The following is a 22,444-nucleotide window of genomic DNA, read 5'->3' on the forward strand; positions in this document are numbered from 1 at the left end:
CTATTCTATGTGTTAGCTATAGCAAAACTGTGAACTAGTTTACAGTTCTACTGCACATAGCTCTGAGGAATTCTTCTGCTTGTGTTGCCACAACACATTGCAAGGTTTGGTTTTTGTTCCATCGCAACAATCAAATCTGATTCAATGCTGATTGACGAAAGAAGACTACATTTAGTGCCGAGTTACAGTCAAGATCAGTTGAAGATATCTTGATATAAAAGGAAAAATACTGCAGATGCTGGAAATCTGAAATACAAACAGAAAATGCTGGAAGTACTCAGCAAGTCGAGAGCATCTGTGGAGAGAGAACCAGCTACCTGACCTGCTGAATACTTCTCGATAATCTAACAAGTTTAACTACGGATGTGTGCCACTGAAATAAAAATTTATAACTGATCAGTAAGCAAAGATGTGCGTGTGTATATGGAAGAGTGAGCAAGCAAGATTTTCCTTTCTAAAATCAAGGTTAGCCTGAATATGGGTGAATTTTGTTGCCGCTTTTGGCATATTGGCCGTGCAGAGGAAACACAGGCAATTCTTTTCATGCAATTCATGTTGCAGCTGTACAGAACCCTAGTTAGGCCACACTTAGAATATTGCATGCAATTCTGGTCGCCACACTACCAGAAGGACGTGGAGGCTTTGGAGAGGGTACAACGGAGGTTTACCAGGATGTTGCCTGGTCTGGAGGGCATTGGCTGTGAGGAGAGGTTGGAAAAACTCGGATTGTTTTCACTGGAACGACGGAGGTGGAGGGGCAACATGATAGAGGTTTACAAAGTTATGAGCGGCTTGGACAGAGTGGATAGTCAGAAGCTTTTTCCCAGGGTGGAAGAGTCAGTTACTAGGGGACATAGGTTTAAGGTGACAGGGGCAAAGTTTAGAGGGGATGTGCAAGGCAAGTTTTTTACACAGAGGGTGGTGAGTGCCTGGAACTTGCTGCCAGGGGAGGTGGTGGAAGCAGATACGATAGCGACGTTTAAGAGACATCTTGACAAATATATGAATAGGAAGGGAATAGAGGGATATGGGCCCCGGAAGTGCAGAAGGTGTTAGTTTAGGCAGGCATCCGGCACAGGCTTGGTGGGCCGAATGGCCTGTTCCTGTGCTGTACTGTTCTTTGTTCTTTGAGGGAATCCAGGTGGAAGCTGCTTCCACGCCTTTCAAACAGTGCCCCTGAGTTTCTATCAACTTTTTGAACCTTCCCATAATCTGCCTGCTGAGTCCACACTGGCCTCATTTTCATATATCTTGTTAGAGCCAGTGGCATGGAAGCTCTGACTATCCTGTGTTTGAACTGATATAATGCTGTCAAAGAGGGACATCAGCTGCAAGGATCAACTGACCAAAGCGGAGGGAGGTGTTTGTGAGACCGAAGAGTCTGGAAAATTTGCTTAGTGATTTCTCCAGCTTGAAAACAGTTTTTGACCACTTTTGCATTTTTTTCCACCAAGAACTGCACTTAATTCTGACTGTCTTTCGCATGTACAGCCCACCTGAAGATTTTCAGACATCTCTTCCAATAAAGTTAGGGTATCTCAGCACTAGGTATGGCTTTCCCTACGGCCATACCACTGTTTTCTATTACAAAGCAGGAGAAGGAAGAGGAGCAACACAGGTTAGAGCTAAGGAAAGTCAGGCACCATCTACTCCGTCACATCCCACTCCCCCTCAAAAATATCCAGGCAGCACAGGCCATATCAGGATCCTTTTGAAGAAGTTTGCATAAGAAGTGTGCTATTGGGTACACCTGGGTCCTGCTGCAGAAAGACCTGAAAAAAAAGGTTCATCTGTCTGCACTGCTCCCTCTGTGGTTACAAAGGTCACCATCACCCTCAACCTCTACGCCACAGGACCACTTCAGGCAGCCACGGCAGGGGGACCTCTGCAACATTAGCCCAAGAACAGTATGGACATTCATCACTGATGTCCTCTATAGAGAGAGCAACACAAACACACATAAACACACCCAAAAGAGACAGCTATATAAAACTGACAGAAAGCTACACACACTGACAGAGCTAAACACCGACTGAGGTGCCTTTACCTACTAAATCCACAGATAGAAACTCACATAGAAGAGGCCAACTTTGGTTGAATTTGTGGGCCTTGCTTTGTGGCATGCTTTAATGTATGATGGAGTTGTTGATCCAGTGAAGATTTGTACCTGTTGGTTAATTAGGTATTGTAACATTTTACTGTAACATTAAGGTAGAAAGCGTACCAAGTGTAACAATCTCTTGATCTATTTGATACAAAGTAAGGGAGAGGGGGAAGGTCCTTTTTTATACTCATGACCCCTCTTGATGCCTTCCCTGTCTCTTCCCTTTCCTGCCATCCTCTTGGGTATCTTGCCTTCCCTGATCCCTCCCCATCCAACATTATTCTCTGCCTTCCTACTCTCCTACTGCTGCTCCAGGCTTAAATCCCCACTATTCATTGCCACAGCTACTCTCTGCACCTTGACATTCTCTGAACGGCCCAGCAAAGTTTTGCCTCCTTATGGAGAACATCACAGCACTGTCTCAGGTTGAAGCAGAATGTTTGCAATCACCGCATCCCATTCAACCCTAAATTGAACTTCCAACCCCAAATACTCTTGTTATGACCAGGTGAGAAAGGGGTCTAGAGGTCCCTCTCAGCCTTCACCTGGTCTTACTGTATCAGGGGTTAATTTTAAACACACCATTTTTTTTTAGCTCCCTCTTAGTGAATCCTTGTTCACTAACTTCCAATTAAAAGACAAAGAAACTAGCCAAACAGGTTTTCTTAGGTTTAAAGAAAAAAAGGATGAACTTTATTAAACTTAAACTCTAATTCGGTTAACGCCTACGGATACGCAACGCGCCCACGTTAGCATTCATACGCGATATGCACATGCAGATAGAGACAGAAAAGAGCAGAAGAAATACCTTAGACCAGAGCAGCAGCAGTTGGCGGCGGACCTGGGAGGAGGTGGATCCGGAGCAGGACCTGTGAAAATAAAGAGCGGGGCTTGAGGCCTACACCTACCTTGGACTGGAGCAGCAGAGGTTGGCAGGCTCTCGAGCCGTGTCGGTGCGCGCTGACTTTCAGAAGAGGAAACAAAAAGACTTACATCACGGGAAATCTGTAAGCTGATTGGTTGGGTAAGCAACAGCCATTAGTGCCTGTAAATAGCTTTAAAAATCAGGGGAAAGTTCTTTTTTTAAAAAACCTCAAAACCTACCTTATAAGCGATAAGGTGATTGGTTGGTGAGTAACTGCTGTTAGGGAGTATCAGTAAATAGCTGGGTTAGTAACTAAAGTAAAGAGAAAGTCATAGAGTTATACAGCACAGAAACAGGCCCTTCAGCCCATCGTACCTGTGCCAGCCATCAAGCACCTAACTATTCGAATCCCATTTCCAGCACTTGGCCCGTAGCCTTGCATGCTATGGCATTTCAAGTGCTCATCTAAATACTTCTTAAATGTGTAAGGGTTCCTGCCTCTACCACCCCTTCAGGCAGTGTGTTCCAGATTCCAACCATCCATCCGCTGGGTGAAATTTATTTTCCTCAAATCCCCTCTAAACCTCCTGCCCCTTACTTTAAATCTATGCCCCTGGTTACTGACACCTCCGCTAAGGGAAAAAGTTTCTTCCTATCTACTCTATCTATGCCCCTCATAATTTTGTCCCCCCCTCAGTCTTCTCCGCTCTAAGGAAAACAACCCTAGCCTTTTCAGTCTCTCTTCATAGCTGAAATGCTCCAGCCTAGGCAACATCCTGGTGAATCTCCTCTGCACCCTCTCCAGTGCAATCATATCCTTCCTACAGTGTGGTGCCCAGAACTGCACCCAGTACTCCAGCTGTGGTCTAACGAGTGTTTTATACAACTCCATCATAACCTCCCTGCTCTTATATACTATGCCTCGGCTAATAAAGGCAAGTATCCCATATGCTTTCCTAACCACCTTATCTGTGCTACTGCCTTCAGTGATCTATGGACAAGTACACCAAGGTCCTTCTGACCGTCTGTACTTTCCTACATCCATTGTATATTCCCTTGCCTTGTTAGTCCTCCCAAAATGCATCACCTCACACTTCTCAGGATTAAATTCCATTTGCCACTGCTCTGCCCATCTTACCAACCCATCTATATCGTCCTGTAGACTTTCCTCCTCACTATTTATGACACCAATTTTCATGTCACCTGCGAACTTACTGACCATACCCCCTGCATTCACGTCTAAATCATTAATCTACATTACAAAAGCAAGAGTCCCAGCACCAATCTTTGCGGTACACCACTGGTCACAGGCTTCCAATCGCAAAAACAACCCTCGACCATCACCTTCTGCCTCCTGCCACTAAGCCAATTTTGGATCCAATTTGCCAAATTGCCCTGGATCCCATGGGCTGTTACCTTCTTACCCAATTTCCCATCCGGGACCTTATCAAAAGCCCTACTGAAGTCCATGTAAACTACATCAACTGCTTTACCCTCATCTGCACATCTAATCAGCTCCTCAAAAAATTCAATCAAATTTGTTAGACATGATCTCCCCCTGTCAAAGCCATGCTGTCTATCCTTGATTAATCCCTGCCTCTCCAAGTGGAGATTAATCCTGTCCCTAAGAATTTTTTCCAATAGTTTCCCAACCACTGATGTTAGACTCACTGGCCTGTAATTACCTGGTTTATCTCTACTACTCCTCTTAAATAATGGTAGCACATTCGCTGTCCTCCAGTCCTCTGGCACCTCTCCTGTGGCCAGAGAGGATTTGAAAATTTGTGTCAGAGCCCCTGCTATCTCCTCCCTTGCCTCACATAACAGCCTGGGATACATCTCATCTGGGCCTGGGGAATTATCCACTTTTAAGCCCGCTAAAACTGCTAATAACCTCCTCCCTTTCATTGCTAATTTGTTCAAGTATGTCAAAATCCCCCCTTCCCTCATCGCTATACTTCCATCGTCCTTCTTCATAGTGAACACAGATGAAAAGTAATCATTTAAAACCTCACCTACGTCCTCCGGCTCCACACAGTTTGCCACTTTGGTCCCTAATGGGCCCTACTCTTTCCCTGGTTATCCTCTTGCCCTTAATATACTTATAAAACGCCTTGGGATTATCCTTTATCTTGCCCGCCAGTGTTTTTTCATGCCCCCTCTTTGTTCTCCTAGTTACTTTTTTAAGTACCCCCCCTACACCTTCTATACTCCTCTAGAGTCTTTGCTGTATTCAGCCCTCTGAATCTGCCATAAGCCTCTTTTTATTCCCTGACCCAATCCTCTATATCCTTTGACAGCCATGAGTTTTATACAGGTTTTCAGAACTTCTTGTTCTTGCACTCAATGTCCCTACTTATAAAGCATAAGATCCTGTATGCTTTATTAATTGCTTTCTTAACTGCCCTGCCACCTTCAATAATTTGTGCACATATACCCCTAGGTTCCTCTGCTCCTGCACCCCCACTTTAGAATTGTACTCTTTGTACGCTCCTCATTCTTCCCACAAAAATGAATCACTTCACACTTCTCTACATTAAATTTCATCTGCCACTTGTCTGCCCATTCACCAGCCTGTCTACATCCTCTTGAAGATTATCACTGTCCTCTTCAGAGTTCACAATACTTCCAAGTTTTGTGTCATCACACATTTTGAAATTGTGCCATGTACACATGTCTAGGTCATTAATATATATCAGGAAAAGTAGGGGTTCTAATACGGACCCCTGGGGAACCCCACTGTATACCTTTCTCCACTCCAAAAAACAAGTATCCACTGCTACTCTCTCTTTCCTGCCACTCAGCCAATTTCAAATCCATGCTGCTACTGCCCATTTTATTCCATGAGCTCTAACTTTGCCGACAAGCCTGTTACGTGGCCTTTTGGAAGTCTATGTACATCACATCAACCGGATTACCCGCATCAACCCTCTCTGTTAATTCATCAAAAAACTCAAGCAAAATAGCTAAAGACCATTTGACCTTAACAAATTCATGCTCGCTTTCCTCAAATCAATCCATATTTTTCCAAGTGACTGTTAATTTTGTCACGAATTATCGTTTCTAAAAGCTTCCCCACCACCAAGGTTAAACTGACTAGCCTGTAGTAGCTGGGATCATCCTTACACCCTTTCTTGAACAAAGGTGTAACATTTGCAATTATCCAGTTCTTTGGCACTACCCCTGTACCTAAGGAGGTTTGGAAGATTATGGTCAGTGACGCTGCAATTTCCACCCTTACTCCCCTCAGTATCCTTGGACGCATCTCATCTGGTCCTGGTGACTTATCAATTTTAAATTCAGCCAGCCTATCTAATACCGACTCTTTATCAATTTTTAACTCATCCAGTGTTTCAACTACCTCCTCTTTCACGATGACTTGGGCAGCATCTTATTTTTTTTATTAGAGATACAGCACTGAAACAGGCCCTTCGGCCCACCGAGTCTGTGCGAACAACAACCACCCATTTATACTAACCCTACAGTAATCCCATATTCCCTACCACCTACCTACACTAGGGGCAATTTACAACGGCCAATTTACCTATCACCTGCAAGTCTTTGGCTGTGGGAGGAAACCGGAGCACCCGGCGAAAACCCACGCGGTCACAGGGAGAACTTGCAAACTCCGCACAGGCAGTACCCAGAATCGAACCCGGGTCCCTGGAGCTGTGAGGCTGCAGTGCTAACCACTACGCCACTGTGCCGCGTGGTAAAGACAAATGCAAAGTACCTCAGCCTGCCTCCATGTGTAAATCCACCTTTTGGTCCCTAAATGTCCCCCCTCCTCCTTCTACTATTTATATGCCTATAGAGGACTTTTGGATTCACTTTTATGTTGGCTACCAGTCTCTTCTCATACTCTCTTCTTTGCGTCTCATTGTTTTTTTCACTTCCCCTCTCAACTTCTATATTCTGCCTGCTTCTCATTTGTATTATCCATCTTTTCATGCCAATATGTTAAGGAATTTTGATTTCTTTCTAAGGAAATTCAGACATTTTGAGCTTTTATTGTAAGGAAAAAAATTGACTTGTAAGATTGAAAATGAAAGAGTCTGAAGTCAGGCAACTGGTGCCTGGGTCATTCTAGGTTGCAACTTATTATTCAAATCCTGAAGCCACTTCACAAGACATGTGTGCCTTTTGATAGAGAGTTGTGTTATAATTTAGGCCATCTCACAACACTCTTTAGTCATGATCCTCACAAAATACAGCTTCCAATCTCAGGCCCTGCTTCTTATGAAACAAAACCCAACATTATGTTGCAAATGGGATGGTGTATGTCTGATCACTAATGATCTATCCTTTGATTTCTGGGTTATATTGGAAATAGTATGAGATGCACAACATTTCCTCCTGATCTCTCGGATAAGCAGAAAAACAGCAGGTTGACAGACCATATATTTCAGGATAGACTACAAATTATTTATTATGCAAAAGAAATACACAAAATAATTTAAATAGAATGAAAAATATAAACTGAAATAGAAATTTCACTCGTCCATGAAACTGTTTTTACGTCCAAATTGTTTTGGGCTCCTTTTTCAAATTCCTTTACACTGGTGTCCTTAATGAGATTTTTGCTCAGTGCATTCCCTTTGAACTTTTGTCTGTCCCTATTGAGGTGGAAATATAAGTGAAGCATGTACTTTGGCAGAGTTCAAAGACTGTTATACGCACACCTTACAGTGTGAATTTGCCAAATTTGGCCTGACTAAAATTGGAGAAAAAAAGCATATTTTTTAAAACATCAACCAAAAGAGAGGGGTTTTCAAAGTTTTAAACACATAAAATTGCATATAATTTACAGCAGAGAAACAGGCCATTTGGTCCACTGATCAATGTCAGAGTTTATGCTCTACGTGCACCTCTTCTTACCCTACATCTTCTAACCCTACCAGCATAACTTTCTGTTCCTTTCTCCCTCATGTCGTTACCTAGCTTCCCTTTAAATGCATCTATGTTATTAACCTCAACCCCATTATTGCAATGATCCTGGTATGTTTATGCAAGAGTCATTTTTATTCAAATATACAGCAACAACCTGCATTTCTATAGCATCTAATGTAGTAAAACATTGCAAGGGGCTTCACAGGAACATTATCAGACAACATTTGAGGCTGAGCCACAACAAAAATGATATGGGGACTAGTGAGCAAAAGCTTGGTCAAAGAGGTCGGTTTTAAGGACTGTCTTGAAGGAGGAGAGTGATGCGGAGAGGTTTAGGGAGGGAATTCCAGAGCTAAGGGCCTAGGCAGCTGAAGACATGGTCACCAATGATGAGATGATGGAAATCGAGGATGCACATGAGGTCAGAATTGGAGGAGTACAGAGATCTTGGAGCGTTGTAGGGCTGGAGGAGGTTACAGAGATTGGGAGCAATGAGGCCATGGAGGGATTTGAAAACAAGGACAAGAATTTTAAATGTGAGGCATTGCTGTACCAGGTCGGTGAAGTACCATTTTCTACAATGTGGAATCTATCTGGATGGAATTCAGTTTGAACTTTGGACTTCTTGGGGCCTGAACTGTATAGCCCCAGAAAATGGGCACAGGCATAGTGATGTGTGATTTTCTTGCACCTGTTGATTGCTAACTTCATGCCAACTTCATGCTGCCTGCTCATTTGAATGATCTCTATGTGCAGCCAGTGCTGATTATGCTGTTCATTGTCTGGGCTTATCAGCAGGAGGCCAATATCATGAGTGGCTAGCCCCACTTAAAAAGGAGGCACCTTGTGGTTGAAACAGGTGCTGGAAATTGTGAGTGAAGAGAATCGGACCTGGGAAAGAGTGAGGAATGGAACAACAGGGAAGCAAACCGGCACCACTGTTATTGGATACTACATGTGAGGTTTTGATGCAGGAGGTAGAAGGGAAGCGACATGTCCTGTACCTGCAGGGGAAAAAAGGCACCACACATACACACAGACACACAGTCAAAAGACAGTGGGAGCAGACAGGGTTGGTGGTCAATGCCAGGAGTCAATTCCCTAGGACCTGGATGCAGTGCCACAAGTTCAGTGACCTCACATGACTGGTGAATGCATCTTCAAATGCCATATCCAACCACCTGCACCAGCAGACTCAGCCTCTTCTCTGGTTAGCACACCCATGTCACTCACATATCAACAATCTCTATCAATCAGGTGTCATAGCTAACATTCATATGCTTCACTTCACCCTTGCACACCCAGCACTGCTGCAAGCCTCACACCTATACCTCTCAGTTTGCATACACAGCCAGATATTCAAATGTGACAGCCACATCAGTCAAACAGATTGGATGACGCTCACTGACACACTTCCTTCTTTCTTGCAGGGCAAAGTAGTGCACAAATCGGAGGCAAGAGCTAACCAGAGGGGCACAGGCCCACCTGCATGTCCTGGCCCTCATGGAGGAGACAGTGCAGGCCATTATTGGGACACTCATTGCTGAGGCTGTGACTAGTGGCAGGGCTGGAATAATCAAAGATCACAGTATGCCCATACCTAATCCTCCTTCTTACATCCCGCTTCCCCTCATCCCACGCTCTTCTGATTTACAAGCTGCGGAAGGTAAAAGCCTGCACCCCTTACTTTTCCCCATTGTCTGCTCCACAACCTTAACCTTGTGCCTTTTTCCTTTCAGATACTTGAGGGGCAACCTGGCCAGGCAGTGGAGGAACACCAAAGAGAGAGTGATGATGAAGGCAGCTTTCACACTCGCAGCCACCAGATCAAGATACGGGCAGTGTCAGCATCTAAGAGGAGAGATTAGAGGCGGGATTTGCATGTGGAGAGACACTGGGCATGAGTGGCCTGCAGCCAGGGCAGATGACAATGATAGGGCAGGTGCCAGCTCGCCAGAGGGCAAGGTCGCACACTAGTTCTGCTGCAGAGGACTCAGATGAGGACTTTTATGTAGTGATCTACAGAAGAACCCAGATGGATATGCATAATAAAATATTTGGTGTATTGGGAAGTCTGCCAGAAAGCCTGTGGTCAGTGCCAAGGAACATGGAGGAGTTTATCAACTTGCCACAGGACTTTGCGCAGAGCTTGGAGCCCATCCTTTTCAGTATGGAAGTGGTGGCCAACTCCATTCACAGATTTCTGTCATGCATGATCAGCTTACAATCTCAGACTGCTGCCATCATGGCTTTGCAAACGGACTTGCAGGGTGTCACGCAATCCAGCAATTTATCCTCCAACGGATGAGGCACCAGCCCGGGGGAACGGCAGTGGCTGCATGGAACACAAATATGGTGCTCTCTCCTGGAAAGACAGCATTCGTCGTCCCACTCTGCCACTGCTCTTGTTGTTGTCTTTCAACTAGCCATCCCAGACAGCTGCCACCCATACCAAGATAGTGCAATCCAAAGCCAGTCCTTTTAGCCCAGAGCTAACCAAGGTTGGCCTCCAAGGCCATCTGCAGTCTCCTCCACTGAATGTCAGCAGCCTTCCATCATCCATGCTGCAGCCTCTGGGGTAGCACAGCATTGCAGCACTAGGACAGGAAAAGGTACACAGAAGACAGGCACTAAGGGAATGCACAAGCATGATTAGTTGACTGCAAAATGGCATGGTTTCATTTATAAATTTGGTTTGGAATGTTTATTTTGTTTTACTTTTGCTTTGTGATGGTCAGTGACAGAGGGAAGCTAAGTTGTGGGACTACTGGGGAATGGGGAATTAGGGTTGCAGTTGCTGGCATTGCACTTGGATGAGTTCTTCATGGAAAGCCTGCGCAGAAAGGGGTTCTGTAGGTTACCTCCTACCTTCTTCCTCCTCCTAACGAGCTACTCATTATATAGTTTGGTGGCAAGGGCTGTCCCCTCATGATAGCAGGTTGTGCTCAAATCTTGACATCCGTTCTGCTGAGCAAGTCCAGGCAGCGGAAGCATTGTTAGGGCATACTAATGGTCTGCTATATCACATTGCATCTGGCAACATGACTTTCATTGTATGCATGCTGTGCATGGTTTGTGCACCAGCATTCAGACATCGCATCAGCAGATAGCCCTTGTCGCTCAGTAACCACCCTTTGGGCTTGCTATAGTGGCTCAAATGCAGCTGGTACAGCAGACTGCAGCAGAATGAAGGCATCATAGCTGCTGCCAAGATACTAGGCATTGACCTGTGCGATTCTCTGCTTATAAATCACACAACAGCTGGACATTGAGGGCATAGAATCCTTTTTGATTCCAGAATAGGTCACACCAACAGTTTTAGAAGATTAATGTTGCACACCTGGACCTTAAACTCCATAAAGAACTCGAGGTCAACACTAACCATATACCCTGGGATTTCAACTTCTACATTCATCTCTCTCCATTTTCTGATACTGGAACAGGAGGTTAGCAGTTCTTGCTGTGCACAATTTTTATATTCAGATATATTTTACTCTACACAAGGCTTCAATTCTGTTCCCCATCCTTAAGAAGAATCCAATTAAATAGTACTTGACTTCAGAAAGTTTCAGGATCTGCATTACTAAGTCTGGAACACTGCAGTTTGTTAGGAACATTCATACTTCTCAAATTATGATCAACCTGACCTCAATTCATCACAAAGTCACCAGGTTTCATGCACTCTTTACTTTGTGTTCACTCTGTTGAAATCACTCCTCTCTCGGTGCAGTAATCTGTCAATAACCTGCTCTTCCTTACTCTCCAGAAAGTGGCAACCCAGCTTTGAATTTCTAGCCTGACACTAGTCTGGCTTATAAAATGCCAGTGCTGTTCCCCAATAAGCAGTAATCTTGTTCCCTGAAAATGATGCTTCTATAGAAAATGGCATTGTCCATGCAGTACACATAACTGCAAGCAGCCATCTGAAGAGCCACACAACTGGTTCTGAAACTCAACAAACCACACAAGAACAGAAAAGTCTCTTGCAGCTTGTAAGCTGTGATGGCCAATTCAAGCTGAATTCAATCCTTGGTGCTTAAAGAGAGGAAGTATACTTTTAGTTATTGCAAAAGAACTGTCATTTTGTTTGGAGGAATAAGGAGGTTACTTATTCCTTGGGAAGTAAAAATGTTAAGTAACTGGGGTAGAGGAGCGGTGTGATCTGGGAATATGGAAACAAATTGCTAAAAGCAGCAACAAAGTTGACAAGGCCATAAAAAGTGCAAACAAAGTACTGGGGTTAATTTCTAGAAGAATAGAATCGAAAAGCAGGGAAGTAATGTTAAATGTATATAGAATCTTGATTAGAGCACATGGGGAGTATTATGCACAGTTCTGATCGCCGTACTACAAAAAGGATTCTTACGAACTTGAGAAAGTACAGAAAAGATTTACAAGGATGTTACCAGAATTGAGAGGACACAAGTGTCAGGGAACAATGAGCAGGTTGGAGATCATTTCTCTGGGAAGGTCAAGACCAAGACGAGACCTGATAGAGCTTTTTAAATGTATGAAGGGGTTCAATAAGGTGCACGTGGAAAAACTGATTGTGCTTGTGGGTGAGTCCAGAACAAGGGAATATAAATATAAGCGAGCCACCAACAGATCAAATAAAGAATTCAGCATAAAGTCTTTCTATAGAAGGGTGAGATTGTGGAACTCATTGCTACATGGTTGAAGCAGATAGCAGTTAAGGAGAGGCTTGATGCATGCATGAAGGGGAAAGGAATAGGAAGATATGTCAGCAGGGTAGGAAGAGGTAATTACAATGTGAGGTGGCTTGTGTGGAGTATAAACACACTGATATAAACCAGTCGATTCTATATAATGCTCCTTCTGCAATCACAGCATTAACTTGCACATTTTAAGTTCTTTATGTTGTTTTAATAGTTGGTACAAAAACATTTTGCTTATCCTTCGTGCTAATGTTAAAACTGAGGATCCAATTAGATAAAAACATGGCGGCACCTTACACTGACTAATGTAATTCCCAGTTGTTAATAACCTTTTTGTATCTGTCATGCAAGTACACAATGTTCTGAAGATAAGCAAAGGGAAAAAGAACTAAAAATCATTTTAAACTACTACAGCACACCCCCCCCCCCCAAAAAAGCTAAAAATAGTCCAATGCAATAGAATACATCACAGATTCTAATTTAAAATAAGGAATTTTGAGATAATTAAAGTGCATCACTTTCTTTCTCCATTCAATATAGAACTGTAAGATTGTACATGCTACCATTATCAGAAATCCCAGTACAAGCTCTAAAGTGCACGTGTATAGATGAGGTGTGAATGGGATCATCTTCAGCAGTCATGTCCTCAAAGTCACATTGGGCCACATTAAGAACTTCTATGGAAGGCTACCGTCATCAGTAGGACCACTCCTTGGCTTAAGACATGGGTTTTGGGAAAGGAAGAGACACATTTTCAACTGTTGGTATGTCAGCCATCAATCCCTAAGTGCTTTGAGCTGCTAGCTGATAGAACCATAGAATCACAGAATTGTTACAGTGCAGAAGGAGGCCATTTGGCCCATTGTGTCCACACTGGCTCTCCAAAAGAGCAATTCACTCAGTTCCATTCCCCTGCCTTCTTCCCGTCACCCTGCACATTCTTCCTTTTCATATAACAGTCTAATTCCCTTTTGAATGCTTCAATTGAACCTGCCTCCACCACACTCTCAGGCAGTGCATTCCAGACCTTAACCACTCTCTGCATGAAAAAGATTTTCCCATCTAACCAATGTAGGACTATTGAATTGATCCATAATCCTATGATAGAAGAATATTGTAAGGAATGTTTTTATTCCTGTAGTAAGACTGAAGAAAAGGTACAAACTTTTCATGAAACCCACAGCTAGACTTTATACTCATTGAAGGAGAGGAATTTGACCCGAGCTCGAAAAATGCTTCATCTAGTAACGATTGAGCATAACAATGAAAATTACATTTGTGCCAGACTTTAAATTTTAAAAACAACTGTCGAGAACTGATGCCTGTCAGGATTTGTACTTTGACAGGATTTTTGGGCACATAAAAGTTTTCACTAGTTACTGATGCTTCATGAGCAAGACTTTGATTGCAGAAAGCCCAATTTGTTAGCCCTAAATATTTGACTTGCTGTTTAATAAATTTCACTAACTTCTGGTTAGAAGGATTGACTTGAGTTGGATTAGTATAGTAACTAGCTTTGGTGATTCTTGAAACACTAAGTCTAGCCATTAATAGCTTTAAGTGCTACATAACTTGAAAGAATAAGCAGGCTTAACACATCAGAACTGGGTCACTTACTGAGCACCAAAAACCCTTTGTTGGAGAACTCAAAGACAGTAGTTTTAGCAAGTGTGACAGAATCAGCTGAGTTACCCTTGAAAATGCAAGCAGACAATGTTTCTATGCCCTTCTTCTGAAGTTGAAATATCTGCCTCAGGGGATTTGGTTTGGCTTTGATCAACAGCAACACATCAAATTAATTTTCCCCTTTCTACCCTTTCAATGATACTTTGGGCTGAATTTTAATATACAGGAGCGTTTGGGTTTTGCAGCTGGTGGGGTGGGACGCCGGGAGGGAGTTAAAACTGTGGAAATTTTCAGTGCGTTGGGAGGCTGGCTCCAACCCGCCAACTTCCACATTTAACTACAGCATGTGAGGCTGTATGTGAGCAACTCCCACAAGAGAGGCAGGTTGTCAATTTCAATTTGTTAATTGGTCAATTACAGCAATATTAATATGGATTTTGCAATTTAACTCTAACAATTAAACTGGATTTCATGGGCTTCTTGGAACTCGCCAGTGAAAGCAAAGCGAAGACACAGCAGCAATCGAGGGGGTTGAAGACACGACATGGAAAATGCGAATAAGTACAGAAGTCTGACAGCTGTTTTCTTGCCTGCTTGTATGAAAGGCTTTGTTCACAGTACTTGTGCGGAGAGATAAAGGCCTGCTACCTGACCCAAACCCGACAGGACCCGATGACGTGTCGGGTTCAGGTCGGGCACACATGGTAAGTGCTCTGCCGGTAAGTATTAACATTTTTTTTAAAAACTTACCTGAGTTGGGAGTCTGGGACAAAACTGAGTCTGCGCAGTGAGCAAGTGACATCACTATGACGTCATCACGCATGCACTGCAGCTTCGTGCAGCTTCTCAGTCGGAAGGTAAGTAAAGGGATAGTCGAGTCAGGGTCGGGCTTGGGTCCGCTGTGGATTGGTCAGGTTCGGGTCGGGTTCTTTTTCCTCGACCTAAACAGGCCTTTACTGAAAGGTAACTTTGGAGGTTTGTACAACTGATCTGCACCTTGGACCTCTGATCTATCAGATCAGTATGGGTGCCACTTATGCTGTGTTACTTTGAACCTCAGATGAGGGCCAAGAGGACCAACCCGCAGGAGTAGCAGGATCAGTAACAGCCTGCTCCTCACAGACCTGCAGTTCCACGGGAGAGAGGGGATCAGCAAGGAAGTGCAGCTCACCGGAGGCCATACCTGGCACACAGGGTCTAGAGGCAGAGAATAAGCTTCCTCGAAATGTCAGAACACCAGCATCTCAGGGTCACACGAGAGGTGGTGGCAGACACTGGCAACCAGCTGGAATAAGACTAATTACCAACTGGACTTGCTACCCAGGTTTTACCAGTGACTGCCAGATCACCACCGTCCTCAACTTCTTTGCCTCTGGATCCTTCCAGGGCTTTGTTGGAGACATTTGCAGGATCGTGTAGTCGGCAGCCCACAAATGGATAAGACAGCTGACTGATGGCTTAGTTGTCAGGGTCGGCGATTGTGTCAAATTTTCCTGCAATGACACCAGTCAGTTGAGTGGATGCTTGGGTTTGCGGCTCTAGCTGGCTTCTCACAGGTAAAGGTGATCAACAAATGCATGCATGTGGTAATTATGGCACTCCCAGATCACCCAAGAGTCGTCTTCACCCGCAAGAGCTTCTACTCCATCAACGTGCAGCTGGTTTGCAACCATAAAAAGGTCTTTATTGCAGGTGTGCGCAAGATTTCCGGGCAGCTGCCATGATGCTTTCCTCCTTCAGCAGTTCACCCTCCTTGATATCTTTGCACCTCAAAGCAGATTTACTGGCTGGCTGGCTGCTTGGAAACAAGAGATATACCCACTTAAAATGTGACTGAAGACACCCATGAGGAATCCAAAAAAGGAGGCCCAGGAATGATACAGTTAAAGCTATATGACAACCAGATGTAACACTGAGCAAAGCTACTGGCATGCTGAAGATGTGCTTCAGATGCCTGGACAGATCTGCAAGTGCCCTTCAGTATGCACCAACCAGAGCCTACCGAATGGTCAAGGTCTGCTGCGCTGCAAAGCAGTGAGGTTTGGACCTGCATGAGGAAAAAGACGCAGGGCACAGACCCTCCTCATATGATTTTGAGGAGGTAGTGGTGGAATGTGATGCGGCCAATGCACCAGTAGCAGTTCACTTTGCTGCTCAGGATGCCCTCATCATTGCGAGGTTCACTTAGGTTTCACCGGTGCACCTTTTTGACAACCCCATGCAAAAGCCACTTCCCTCCACCACCCCCCACCCCATGCTATGCCCCCAACACAAACAACTAAACATTCCTTTCACAGCTTGGCATCAATTCTTGTGTTACCATTCATCACAAGTGAGTCACTTGCCAGCCAACAACATGGGAAAGTGGTCGAAACTAATATCAATTATGTGGCTCAAAAATAAAACAAAAACTTTGCATTCTAACATTGTATAACACACCCACATGCATACCCTGGTACAACTACAAAAACTACAAATCTTTACTCTTAAATAAAAACAAGAAATGCTGGAAATACTCAGCAGCTCTGGCAGCATCTGTGGAGAGAGAAGCAGAGTTCACGTTTCAGGTCAGTGACCCTTCTTCAGAGCTAGCAAATATTAGAAATGTAAAAGGTTATAAAGCAAGAAAAGCAGGGGTGGGGCAAGAGATAACAAAGGAGACGGTGTAAATAGGACAAGGTCACAGAAAAGCTGACCAGAAGGTTGTGGAGCAAAGGCAAACAAAATCTTTACTCTTCCTAGCACGTTTACATGGTGCACTCTCTGTGGCTTCAGCAGAAGTCGAGGCAGGCTGCTCCAATCCCTGCTGATTATTGAGATGCTCTAGGCTGACATCCTCTTGGTTTCAGAGCCCACGAGGCCCCCAGCAAAGACAGCTCTATCTGCATGTATGCAGGGACAGACTCAGCCATTAGGCCACGAGGCAACATGTCGGGTACTGACTGAGGGGAGGGGTGGGGGGGAAAGAGAGGTAACAGGTGAAAAGTGGAAGTACTTTTAGCAAACTTCCATTTCCAAGTCCCCTTCCACCATCATCCCACTCATGGCCCAGCCCCACTTCACTGCAAACAACACTTTGCTGCAGGTCAGTGGGACCAAGGCTAGGGTTTCATGCATCCTATTAAAAAGGTGGCATTCAGCAGGTGTCAGCCATTGGCAACTCGTTTGACTGCCGCATTTGATGCTCTGTGCAGGTGGCCACTCTTGCCAGAAGGGCAAAAGCATCATTGCCTGTGACATCATGCCACACATGCTTAAGTTGGACTCCTTCAATCTCTCTGCAAGCATGCACAGTGTGGCTGCCAGTACATCACATATTCTCTGCTTCTGCTCCAGAGGTATCCGGTTTGCTGAAGGCTCCTGAGATACAGCATCTGTGTCCAACTGAACAAAGCTTAAAATATCCTGTGGCCTCCGATGTGGACTCTCCATTGTTGCCCCTGTCTCCACCATCTGCTTTTGCTCACTTGTGAGGCTGAATTTTCAGTCTGAGGTGGGGAACCCAATGCCCAGATCATTTCCGTTTCCAGACCTCGCGTCGCATCAGCATCACTGACGCAGTGCTATTTTGATATGTTAAAGCCTAATTGGGCCGGAGGCAAGCTGGGTGCTCAATTAATGGCACCAGGCGCTGCCTAGAGGTGTGGCTTTACAGGGCGATTCTTAAAGGCAGATGGCAGCCAAGCCTGGGCTTGCCATTGCCTAGTGGATTGGAGTAGGCAGGACAGCAAAGGGCCATCCGTCTCAGGGTCCAAACAAGTGCCCAAATGTTCAATCAATAATTAATGCGCTCTTCTCAAGCGATGGCAACTTTGTGCTACCGCATTAGCACCTCAGCTTGACTTGCCCTTTTGTTTCAAGACTGTATACCAGCAGCAACACTAAATAATGGTGCTCCGCTGTGCTTCTAACAGCTGTGCACTAATGTGTCCCAGACTGTTTGCTCTTACCATTATTACCTTTGAAAATGCCATTCTGTCCCTCTCCAGTCCGTTAACAAGCTCTTCAATAAGCTTAACAGCCAGTTAAGTGGAGGCATGTGGGTTGCCAGCTCCCATCATCCCTCCTCCCACCTCCACGCCTTCCTTTTGAAAATTGTAGCACATCACGGAGGCGTCGGAAAATTGATGCAATCCAAGAGCACTATTTTCAAAACGCGCCAGCAGCTGACCATACCCCCAAGGGAAATTGAAAATCCATGAGTCACCAGGTGAAAACCTAACTATCTGCCTCAACAGTCCTACTGAAGTGTGAGTATCTGAGCTGGTGCATGGTCTGCATCAGTCTTGTGATGGTGCAGCCTCAGAGTGAGTGACTGCCTCTGAGAAGTAATCATCCTCCTCCTGGGGGACACTTTAAGGCCCTGCGGGAGATGAAAAGTAAGACTATTTTAAGTGATCATTATGCACATGATCAAATTTCACTCACTGCTGACATCAAGTCAACATGAATGAGTGTTGTATGCCATGTGGCTGTCTGATATTTAATTCTGTCACCAAGGAGGCCCCATCTCCAACAGCCAAGCACACCAAGAGTCCACTGATGTCCTGTGCCTCGTCCTCTGCAACGGTCAGTTGAGCGATGGCTGGAGGTCCCCCTCCAGCTCTTTGCCTCTCCCTTGTGTTCTGTGCTCTCTTTTCGTGCATGGAAGGAAAGAGACCAATGAGTGAGAGCAATGGTATGTGCTGAACGGATGGATGGAATGCATTTGTTGAAGATGACTATGAGGGAGAGGCATGACATTTCATAAAGTTGAGTATGTCAATGGTGGATAGACAAATGGGGATATGAGGAAGTAGAGGGGGGGAAAGAGTGTACCTACAAGGCAAGTTGGTGGAGGAGTAATGTGCTGGAGTAGGCTTGAGAGGCAGAGTGAAGGAGTTCGGGTGATAAATCAGGATGTTGATGAATGTGCCACTGTACTCACCTTTCCTGCCCTGCTTAGGTCATTAAACCACTTTCAGCATTGAATCCACAAGCATGACACCACATTCCTGCTGCTGGCCTCATGGGTTACTATCAGTCGCACATTTTTTGTTTCATTAGCAGGCTTCTTCCCCCCCCCCCCCCCGTCTTAGTAAGGCCCTTACAGCCCTCATTCAGTCGTTACATTCAAAAGAACAAAGAACAGTACAGCACAGGAACAGGCCATTCGGCCCTCCAAGCCGGCGCCGATCTTGATGCCTGCCTAAACTAACACCTTCTGCACTTCCAGGGCCCATATCCCTCTATTCCCTTCCTATTCATATATTTGTCAAGATGTCTCTTAAACGTCGCTATCGTATCTGCTTCCACCACCTCCCCCGGCAGCAAATTCCAGGCACTCACCACCCTCTTTGTAAAAAACTTGCTTCGCACATCCCCTCTAAACGTTGCCCCTCGCACCTTAAACCTATGTCCCCTAGTAACTGACTCTTCCACCATGCGAAAAAGCTTCTGACTATCCACTCTGTCCATGCCGCTCATAACTTTGTAAACCTCTATCATGTTGCCCCTCCACCTCCGACGTTCCAGTGAAAACAATCCGAGTTTTTCCAACCTCTCCTCATAGCTAGTGCCCTCCAGACCAGGCAACATCCTGGTAAACCTCCTCTGTACCCTCTCCAAAGCCTCCACGTCCTTCTGGTAGTGTGGCGACCAGAATTGCACGCAATATTCTAAGTGTGGCCTAACTAAGGTTCTGTACAGCTGCAACATGACTTGCCAATTTTTATACTCGATGCCCCGACCGATGAAGGCAAGCATGCCGTATGCCTTCTTGACTACCTTATCCACCTGCGTTTCCACTTTCAGTGACCTGTGGACCTGTACGCCAAGATCTCTCTGCCTGTCAATACTCCTAAGGGTTCTGCCATTTACTGTATACCTCCCACCTGCATTTGACCTTCCAAAATGCATTACCTCACATTTGTCCGAATTAAACTCCATCTGCCATTTCTCCGCCCAAGTCTCCAACCGATCTATATCCTGCTGTATCCTCTGACATTCGTCATCATTATCCGCAACTCCACCAACCTTTGTGTCGTCCGCAAACTTACTAATCAGACCAGCTACATTTTCCTCCAAATCATTTATATATACTACAAACAGCAAAGGTCCCAGCATTGATCCCTGCGGAACACTACTAGTCACATCCCTCCATTCAGAAAAACATCCATCCACTGATATCCCCTGCTTCTATGACCGAGCCAGTTCTGCATCCATCTTGCCAGCTCACCTCTGATCCCCTGTGACTTCACCTTTGGTACCAGTCTGCCATGCGGGACCTTGTCGAAGGCTTTACTAAAGTCCATATAGATAACATCCACTGCCCTTCCTTCATCAATCATCTTCGTCACTTCCTCAAAAAACTCAATCAAATTAGGAAGACACGACCTCCCCTTCACAAAACCACGCTGTCTCTCGCTAATAAGTTCATTTGTTTCCAAATGGGACTAAATCCTGTCCCGAATAATCCTCTCTAATAGTTTCCCTACCACTGACATAAGGCTCACCGGCCTATAATTTCCTGGATTATCCTTGCCACCCTTCTTAAACAAAGGAACAATATTGGCTATTCTCCAGTCCTCTGGGACCTCACCTGTAGCCAATGAGGATGCAAAGATTTCTGTCAAGGCCCCAGCAATTTCTTCCCTTGCCTCCCTCAGTATTCTAGGGTAGATCCCATCAGGCCCTGGGGACTTATCTACCTCAATGCTTTGCAAGACACCCAACACCTCCTCCTTTTTGATAATGAAATGACTGAGACTATCTGCACTCCCTTCCCTAGGCTCATCATCCACCAAGTCCTTCTCTTTGGTGAATACTGATGCAAAGTACTCATTTAGCACCTCGCCCATTTCCTCTGGCTCCACACATAGATTCCCATCTCTGTCCTTGAGTGGGCCAACCCTTTCCCTGGTTACCCTCTTGCTCTTTATATATGTATAAAAAGCCTTGGGATTTTCCTTAATCCTGTTTGCCAATGACTTTTCATGACCCCTTTTAGCCCTCCTAACTCCTTGCTTAAGTTCCTTCCTACTGTCTTTATATTCCTCAAGTGCTTCGTCTGTTCCTAGCCTTCCAGACCTTACAAATGCTTCCTTTTTATTTTTGACTAGGCTCACAATATCCCGCGTTATCCAAGCTTCCCAAAACTTGCCAAACTTGTCTTTCTTCCTCACAGGAACATGCTGGTCCTGGATTCTAATCAGCTGACGTTTGAAAGACTCCCACATGTCAGATGTTGATTTACCCTCAAACAGCCACCCCCAATCTAAATTTTTCAGTTCCTGCCTAATATTGTTATAATTAGCCTTCCCCCAATTTAGCACCTTCACCCGAGGACTACTCTTAAGACTATTCTGAGACTTAAGCAGAATAATGAACCTCTTACAAAAAATAAAAAGAGTTGGAAAGTAAGGAGAGATGCCAGAGCAAGGCTAATAGCATTCAAGGTAGAGTACTGAGTGTACTAGACAGCATTAAGATTCCCACTGCTAATCCAAAAGAGAATAACAGTTGTTGCAGTTGCAGAATGGAGTAAAGCACTTGATTCATATTCTCTGTGTTTGTTTTAAAACAAAACAGTTCCAGAAAAATTGCCAAATGGCCGATTGAAAAATCTTCAAGTTGGTTTGACTTTCTCCACCCAGATAATTTTGAAAGTTGAGAGTCTGATGACGATTCTAATAGCCACAACCATAATAAAGGTTCCCAGGAAATAATAACTCAGTGATTGTGAATGAAAAGCGTTTGCTGTCGTATAACAACATGGACCAGTTCCGAGTCAAGGGTGCAACTTGGAAATATCACAGAATCTCTTCTTGGCAGCTTTCGAACACTCTAAGAACAAAGTGGACAGTATACTAAAGAAACACTTCAAATAAAAACTGATGTAAAGGCAACTTGGTTCAAAATGTATCTGATGGTAATATAGCATGTGTGCTGACAATAATCTGAAAAAAAGAATCAAAAACATTTCAATGTAATAAATATCAATTGTGAATCTGTGATGCTATCAGGATTGTATTTTTGGAAGCCTCAAGAAGAGTGTAACTTCTAGGAAATAGAACAGAAATCACACATGTACTTATCTGTAAAAATAAGCTCACCCAGAACACAAATGAAAATATGCTTGTTGATTGAACACTTTAAAGAAATGGAAATACATTTGTTTTTGGACAGAAGGGACAGAGTTGTGTACCTATCATAACCTCTGCATCACCAATTCGTTCTTTCACACTAAACCCTGTCATCAGGTTTCATGGAGGCACCCAAGATCACGTCGTTGGCACCAGCTGG

At 44.5% G+C, this 22,444-nt stretch overlaps 1 protein-coding gene across 3 annotated transcripts in view; it reads right to left on the reverse strand.

The window, feature by feature from the left end:
• Nucleotides 1-22,444, reverse strand: part of LOC137347912 (phosphoethanolamine/phosphocholine phosphatase-like) — a 46,103-nt gene that overhangs the window by 9,536 nt on the left and 14,123 nt on the right. The window contains exons 2-3 of one of the 3 annotated variants that reach the window (XM_068012959.1): nucleotides 3,013-3,116; nucleotides 2,075-2,167 (exon numbers count right to left, since the gene is read on the reverse strand). The exons of 1 other annotated variant lie outside the window; for it this stretch is intronic. The gene's annotated coding sequence lies outside the window, so the exon portion shown is untranslated. The remainder of the gene's footprint in view (nucleotides 1-2,074; nucleotides 2,168-3,012; nucleotides 3,117-22,444) is intronic. One more of the 3 variants, XM_068012958.1, reaches the window with a different exon arrangement.

Source organism: Heterodontus francisci, chromosome 33 (assembly GCF_036365525.1).
Source record: "Heterodontus francisci isolate sHetFra1 chromosome 33, sHetFra1.hap1, whole genome shotgun sequence".
Taxonomy (NCBI): domain Eukaryota; kingdom Metazoa; phylum Chordata; class Chondrichthyes; order Heterodontiformes; family Heterodontidae; genus Heterodontus; species Heterodontus francisci.